This window comes from Lactuca serriola, chromosome 5 (assembly GCF_051521515.1).
Source record: "Lactuca serriola cultivar US96UC23 chromosome 5, Lser_US96UC23_V15, whole genome shotgun sequence".
In the NCBI taxonomy this organism is placed as follows: Eukaryota; Viridiplantae; Streptophyta; class Magnoliopsida; order Asterales; family Asteraceae; genus Lactuca; species Lactuca serriola.
Window position 1 is genome coordinate 215551667 of NC_136412.1, and position 8916 is coordinate 215560582.

Genomic DNA, 8916 nt, shown 5'->3' on the forward strand with positions numbered 1-8916 from the left:
ACTCCACTGCCACTATCGCCAGTTACTCCCAATCCACTCCACTGACAATTATAACCAGGTATGTCGTTCACAACTTCGAAAATTATTTGAGAGGTTTGTTCAAACTTCAACATGGTATATATTTGTTGTATGTATAAGTGTGTATGTTGTGTGTATCAATGTATATGCTCAATTTCACATCAATATGTTGTATGTATCAATTTGTACAATTTCACATCAGTTTGTATTAATATATGTATATAAATAGTTGTATCAGTTTGTACTTGTATCAGACAGCATATAACTTGAAATAAACATAATAAGAACATTAGTAGCTATATTAATAACAGGCACAAAATAAGATGTCACACCCGAAACCGATGGCGGAAACGTTCCGGGGCGGAGGACGTCGTGTAAGTATCACAACCAATGTACATAGTAAGCGTAGTAAACACAACCATTACATTACATAGAAATATTTACATTACTTTGAAAATAAAGTGATAAAAGTTTTATACGTATACATCACATAAACAAAAGCTAAGACGAGTCTTCTATACGTTCCGTCTTCTCCAAAAGATCGCGGGGTACCTGTCTAATGCGGACCTGAGAATACAAGCAGTTTGAAAATCAGCATAAAGCTGGTGAGTTCATAAGCGGTTTGTTTTCTGAAAATGAACAAGTTTCCTTTTAGTTTTCTGAAAAAGTCGTTATCCAAGAAAATCTCATATTTTCTTATAAGAAAAGTCTAGTTATCCAATGTTACACATTTGGTGAAGAACAGTTATGTTATCCCAGGAAATACCCTTATTTTCCTAAAAGTTGGTTACCAATCTGGAATGAAATGTACAAGTATCTACCATACTTGCAGTGTTAAGAGATGTATTCTGAAAACCTGGTTATCCTTGTAAAGTGCATTAGTTTTAACACGTATATAAAACTAATAACTACGAAGTAAACCAATTACTAGGCTCATTATTACTAACAAGTAAATCTATGTTATTCAAATTGCGAGTTCCATAACCATACGATAGACTAGATATGACAATAAGAAGTACAATATCATTTGATGACTTTCGTCACCCTTGAACCTTTCGGTTCGGCTGTAGCTAGCAGTCAGGTGCGGGGTAGTCAGCCCCGTATAGATCTATACACTCAAGTCACGTTCTCCCTCCAGGAGATTCTGGTTACAGGGGAGGTCCTCCACTCGCGTATATCTATGGAGTGTTTCCGAGGACGTGTCTCCAATTTATAAGAATAACAAATTTACAAGTAATAATGTGAAAATGTTGTTACAAAAGGTGGTGGTCATCCACTCGCGTATCTCTGTGGAGTGTTACCGAGGACGAAATCAAAAGTACTAAGCTAATGCTTTTAACAGTAATGACATGGAAAAATCATTTGTGAAATATAAAATATAACATTTTATAACGGGATTCACAAACGGTGTGAAAACTAACTCTGCAAGTTGAATGGTCGGTTAATACGGTTTACAGTGTTAAAAGCATACGGAATATGAAACAAAGCAAATGAAATAATAAGTTTACGTACAAGATTGCCATGTACTTTTGCTTGTATTCCCCCCTGAAAACATTGAAAACACGGAAAAAGGGATAGGGGTATGAACTCACCAGACGATAAACGTGCCGGATAAGAAGCTAAGATTCAGTTCGGGGCTTGACAACACGCGAGGTTCCTATGTAATATTTGGGGCAGCACCCCTACATCGAATTATACATTAATTATTATTTTATTCACAAAATTATAAATAATATCAACCAAAAAATATATTTTTTTGTATTTCTTTTAATAAAATTATGAGAAAAATAAGTTATAAAGATTTTAAAATTATTGTTTAAAATATTTATGTTTAAAGAAATTGTATTTTTAATTTCCGTTGGAGATTTGTAGGTATATAAATCATGTTTTAATTTTCATAGTAGATCCGTAGGTAATTATCTATGGATTACCTACTACTAAAAAAAAGCTCCGGTAGTCAAACACGTTCCTCTTTACCATTCCCTTTTTTCTCTAACTTGAAGACGAAGACGAACCCTACATCGATTTCGAGCGGCGTTGCCGGAATCTCGTTTACTAAACGTTATAGCGCCTGTCGGAATCGTATGTATTATTCTCTCTCCCCCCTCAATTTTTGTTCTCGACACTTGTAATCACAATTTGACGAACCCTAGATAAATTTCAGTTTTCGGCGGTTGCTCCACTTCACCGCCACTGTCGTCGGTATCTTCCACATTCCCACCACCACAGCTGTCGCGGGTTCCACCCACTCCACTGCCACTATCGCCAGTTACTCCCAATCCACTCCACTGACAATTATAACCAGGTATGTCGTTCACAACTTCGAAAATTATTTGAGAGGTTTGTTCAAACTTCAACATGGTATATATTTGTTGTATGTATAAGTGTGTATGTTGTGTGTATCAATGTATATGCTCAATTTCACATCAATATGTTGTATGTATCAATTTGTACAATTTCACATCAGTTTGTATTAATATATGTATATAAATAGTTGTATCAGTTTGTACTTGTATCAGACAGCATATAACTTGAAATAAACATAATAAGAACATTAGTAGCTATATTAATAACAGGCAGAAAATAAGATGTCACACCCGAAACCGATGGCGGAAACGTTCCGGGGCGGAGGACGTCGTGTAAGTATCACAACCAATGTACATAGTAAGCGTAGTAAACACAACCATTACATTACATAGAAATATTTACATTACTTTGAAAATAAAGTGATAAAAGTTTTATACGTATACATCACATAAACAAAAGCTAAGACGAGTCTTCTATACGTTCCGTCTTCTCCAAAAGATCGCGGGGTACCTGTCTAATGCGGACCTGAGAATACAAGCAGTTTGAAAATCAGCATAAAGCTGGTGAGTTCATAAGCGGTTTGTTTTCTGAAAATGAACAAGTTTCCTTTTAGTTTTCTGAAAAAGTCGTTATCCAAGAAAATCTCATATTTTCTTATAAGAAAAGTCTAGTTATCCAATGTTACACATTTGGTGAAGAACAGTTATGTTATCCCAGGAAATACCCTTATTTTCCTAAAAGTTGGTTACCAATCCGGAATGAAATGTACAAGTATCTACCATACTTGCAGTGTTAAGAGATGTATTCTGAAAACCTGGTTATCCTTGTAAAGTGCATTAGTTTTAACACGTATATAAAACTAATAACTACGAAGTAAACCAATTACTAGGCTCATTATTACTAACAAGTAAATCTATGTTATTCAAATTGCGAGTTCCATAACCATACGATAGACTAGATATGACAATAAGAAGTACAGTATCATTTTATGACTCTCGTCACCCTTGAACCTTTCGGTTCGGCTGTAGCTAGCAGTCAGGTGCGGGGTAGTCAACCCCGTATAGATCTATACACTCAAGTCACGTTCTCCCTCCAGGAGATTCTGGTTACAGGGGAGGTCCTCCACTCGCGTATCTCTATGGAGTGTTTCCGAGGACGTGTCTCCAATTTATAAGAATAACAAATTTACAAGTAATAATGTGAAAATGTTGTTACAAAAGGTGGTGGTCATCCACTCGCGTATCTCTGTGGAGTGTTACCGAGGACGAAATCAAAAGTACTAAGCTAATGCTTTTAACAGTAATGACATGGAAAAATCATTTGTGAAATATAAAATATAACATTTTATAATGGGATTCACAAACGGTGTGAAAACTAACTCTGCAAGTTGAATGGTCGGTTAATACGGTTTACAGTGTTAAAAGCATACGGAATATGAAACAAATCAAATGAAATAATAAGTTTACGTACAAGATTGCCATGTACTTTTGCTTGTATTCCCCCCTGAAAACATTGAAAACACGGAAAAAGGGATAGGGGTATGAACTCACCAGACGAGAAACGTGCCGGATAAGAAGCTAAGATTCAGTTCGGGGCTTGACAACACGCGAGGTTCCTATGTAATATTTGGGGCAGCACCCCTACATCGAATTATACATTAATTATTATTTTATTCACAAAATTATAAATAATATCAACCAAAAAATATTTTTTTTGTATTTCTTTTAATAAAATTATGATAAAAAGAAGTTATAAAGATTTTAAAATTATTGTTTAAAATATTTATGTTTAAAGAAATTGTATTTTTAATTTCCGTTGGAGATTTGTAGGTAAATACCTATGGATTACCTACTACTAAAAAAAAGCTCCGGTAGTCAAACACGTTCCTCTTTGCCGTTCCCTTTTTTCTCTAACTTGAAGACGAAGACGAACCCTATATCGATTTCGAGCGGCGCTGCCGGAATCTTGTTTACTAAACGTTATAGCGCCTGTCGGAATCGTATGTATTATTCTCTCTCCCCCCTCAATTTTTGTTCTCGACACTTGTAATCACAATTTGACGAACCCTAGATAAATTTCAGTTTTCGGCGGTTGCTCCACTTCACCGCCACTGTCGTCGGTATCTTCCACATTCCCACCACCACAGCTGTCGCCGGTTCCACCCACTCCACTGCCACTATCGCCAGTTACTCCCAATCCACTCCACTGACACTTATAACCAGGTATGTCGTTCACAACTTCGAAAATTATTTAAGAGGTTTGTTCAAACTTCAACATGGTATATATTTGTTGTATGTATAAGTGTGTATGTTGTGTGTATCAATGTATATGCTCAATTTCACATCAATATGTTTTATGTATCAATTTGTACAATTTCACATCAGTTTGTATCAATGTATGTATATAAATAGTTGTATCAGTTTGTACTTGTATCAGACAGCATATAACTTGAAATAAACATAATAAGAACATTAGTAGCTATATTAATAACAGGCAGAAAATAAGATGTCACACCCGAAACCGATGGCGGAAACGTTCCGGGGCGGAGGACGTCGTGTAAGTATCACAACCAATGTACATAGTAAGCGTAGTAAACACAACCATTACATTACATAGAAATATTTACATTACTTTGAAAATAAAGTGATACAAGTTTTATACGTATACATCATATAAACAAAAGCTAAGACGAGTCTTCTATACGTTCCGTCTTCTCCAAAAGATCGCGGGGTACCTGTCTAATGCGGACCTGAGAATAAAAGCAGTTTGAAAATCAGCATAAAGCTGGTGAGTTCATAAGCGGTTTGTTTTCTGAAAATGAACAAGTTTCCTTTTAGTTTTCTGAAAAAGTCGTTATCTAAGAAAATCTCATATTTTCTTATAAGAAAAGTCTAGTTATCCAATGTTACACATTTGGTGAAGAACAGTTATGTTATCCCAGGAAAAACCCTTATTTTCCTAAAAGTTGGTTACCAATCCGGAATGAAATGTACAAGTATCTACCATACTTGCAGTGTTAAGAGATGTATTCTGAAAACCTGGTTATCCTTGTAAAGTGCATTAGTTTTAACACGTATATAAAACTAATAACTACGTAGTAAACCAATTACTAGGCTCATTATTACTAACAAGTAAATCTATGTTATTCAAATTGCGAGTTCCATAACCATACGATAGACTAGATATGGCAATAAGAAGTACAGTATCATTTTATGACTTTCGTCACCCTTGAACCTTTCGGTTCGGCTATAGCTAGCAATCAGGTGCGGGGTAGTCAGCCCCGTATAGATCTATACACTCAAGTCACGTTCTCCCTCCAGGAGATTCTGGTTACAGGGGAGGTCCTCCACTCGCGTATATCTATGGAGTGTTTCCGAGGACGTGTCTCCAATTTATAAGAATAACAAATTTACAAGTAATAATGTGAAAATGTTGTTACAAAAGGTGGTGGTCATCCACTCGCGTATCTCTGTGGAGTGTTACCGAGGACGAAATCAAAAGTACTAAGCTAATGCTTTTAACAGTAATGACATGGAAAAATCATTTGTGAAATATAAAATATAACATTTTATAACGGGATTCACAAACGGTGTGAAAACTAACTCTGCAAGTTGAATGGTCGGTTAATACGGTTTACAGTGTTAAAAGCATACGGAATATGAAACAAATCAAATGAAATAATAAGTTTACGTACAAGATTGCCATGTACTTTTGCTTGTATTCCCCCCTGAAAACATTGAAAACACGGAAAAAGGGATAGGGGTATGAACTCACCAGACGAGAAACGTGCCGGATAAGAAGCTAAGATTCAGTTCGGGGCTTCACAACACGCGAGGTTCCTATGTAATATGAAGAGATACATAATTGTATCTAATTAGACTTTGAACTACTAATTAAGTAAGATAATACACTCCAAGACGCGAAAACACTTTATTTCAAGTGTTAGGAATGATACGGGTTGCATCTATGGGTGTGTAAGGCCTAATTATGGAGTTTGCTCTTCAAGAGTAAACTCTTTGAGGAGTTTACGGTCCAATGACTATATCCCCATGAGTTTACGGCCGTAAGCTCATGGGTGGTGTGTTCTTGGGTGCTAAAAGGTCTTACAATGCACAAAGGAAGGTTCTAGGGTTGATTCTATGGTTTAGGAAGTGATCGGGACTTGAATTGACCTTGGAAAAGGAGTTTACGGTCTATGAAGATGCTCTTGATGAGTTTACTACCATAAACACATGAGTTTACGGCCTTAAACTCATGCTTGCTCATGATTCATGTGATTTGGTGGTTGTAGGTAAGCATACAAAGCCATACAAGGTGTTAAGGGCACTTTAACACCCTTTGGAGGTGTTTAAGGTCTAAGAAGGGGTGTTTACGGTCCAAGAATGTTCATGGGCCGTAAACTCAAGTTTGACTCATTTGTATATGTTTTGGTGCATCTCATGAAGGAATATAAGGTTCTATGCACTCATGGAAGCTCATGGAAGCTTTTGGAGGTGTTTAAGGGGCAATTTAACACCTTAAAAGGTGTTTATGGTCTATGAATGAGTGTTTACGGTCCAAGCATGTTCTTGGGCCGTAAACTCAAGTTTACCCCCTAAATGGTAAGATTTTGGTGCTCTAAGTCCATTCCTGCAAGTCCAAAGGTCTTCACTAAGCACTAGAAGTGATTTGGAAGGGTTTTGGGGCTTCAAAACCCTCTTATAGGAGTTCACGGTTTTGGGAGATGTTCCCAAACCGTAAACACAAGTTTTTGATGGTTTTGGGTAGTTTAAACATAGATTTGCATGTTAAACAAGCTTAGAAACATGCTAGGATAGATTACTTAGCAATTTGAAGCTTGAAAGAGGGTGTTTTTGGATCAAAGTCGAGTTTTAGAGAGAGAGTAGTGAGAGAAAGTTATGAGATGGGCAAAAGGCTTTAAATGAAGGTCCACTCATCCTTTATATAAGGCTTGAGTTTGTGGCCCGGTGGAAATCTACCCGATACTGACGTTAAACGAGGCTTTTGGTCGTACCCGATTTAGTTGTTTGTAACTTGATGGAATAAAACTAAAAATTTTCCAAATAATAATTTGGGGTGTTTTCATGCGTTTCTAAAAAGTTTGGATACTCACGAGGTCATAATGAAAGTTTCACTTTAATTAGCTTAACCCAAAAGTTAACGGAAAAACTAAAATTACAACGGTTTTATTTAACAGGAACGGTTTAAAAAGACGGAATAAATTACGGGTTGTCACATTATCCCTCGTTAGAGAAAATTTCGTCCCGAAATTTAAAAATGGAGATACAAATCATGGAATTGGAAAGAGATGCGGATATTTCTGTTTCATCGAGTCTTCGCGCTCCCAAGTGAATTCAGGTCCCCGCTTGGCATTCCAGCAAACCTTCACTATCGGGATGCGGCTTTGTTTCGTACGTTTGATCTCTCGATCCATGATTTCGATTGGTTCATCCACAAAGTTCAGGCTTTCATTGATCTCGATTTCATCAAGAGGGATCACTAGGGTTTCATTGGATAGACATTTTTTATGATTAGAGACGTGGAAGACAGGATGGATGTTGCTAAGTTCTTGGGGTAATCGGAGTTTATAGGCTACGGGACCGATCCTAGCGAGGATCTCGAAGGGTCCTATGTACCTCGGGTTAAGTTTTCCATGCTTTCCAAAGCGTATCATACCTTTCTAGGGCGAGACCTTCAACAGGACACGATCTCCAACCTAGAATTCCAGAGGTTTCCGTCGCTTATCGGCGTAATTCTTCTATCTGTCTCGTGAAGCTTTCAGTCGTTCTCGGATTTGAATGATCTTCTAGGTGGTTTCGCGGATGATTTCAAGACCGGTGAGAGCACTGTCGGGGAATCGACTCTTGGATAGTTGCGTGTCCCTTACCTCGGCCCAACACAGAGCGGATCTTCACTTGCGACCGTAGAGGGCTTCGAACGGGGCAGCCTTGATACTGGTGTGGTAACTGTTGTTATACGAGAACTCGATCAAAGGCAAATGTGTGTCCCACGACTTTCCGAAATCGATGACACATGCCCTAAGCATGTCTTCCAGGGTTTGAATAGTTCTCTCACTCTGTCCGTCTGTCTGAGGATGATAAGTTGTACTCATATCCAGCTTAGTTCCAAGAGCTTTCTGAAAGGACTGCCAGAACCTTGAGGCAAACCTGGTATCTCGGTCGGAGATAATGGACACAGGCACACCGTGCAGTCGGACTATCTCTTGGATGTAGGTTCGTGTAAATCTTTCCATCTTGAATGATTCTTTGATTGGAATGAAGTGAGCGGATTTTGTCAAACGATCGACAATTACCCAAATGGTATCGTACCCACTCGGAGATTTAGGTAACTTGGTGATGAAATCCATGGTAATCATCTCCCACTTCCATTCGGGAATCTCGGGCTGTTGGAGCAGACCTGAGGGCTTCTGATACTCGACTGTTACCTTTGCTCAAGTCAGACACTTGCCCACGAAGGTAGCGATCTCGGCTTTCATGTTTGGCCACCAGTATTGTTTCTTGAGGTCCAGGTACATCTTGTCCGAACCCGAGTGAATAGAGTATTTGGTCTTGTGTTCTTCATTCATGACAA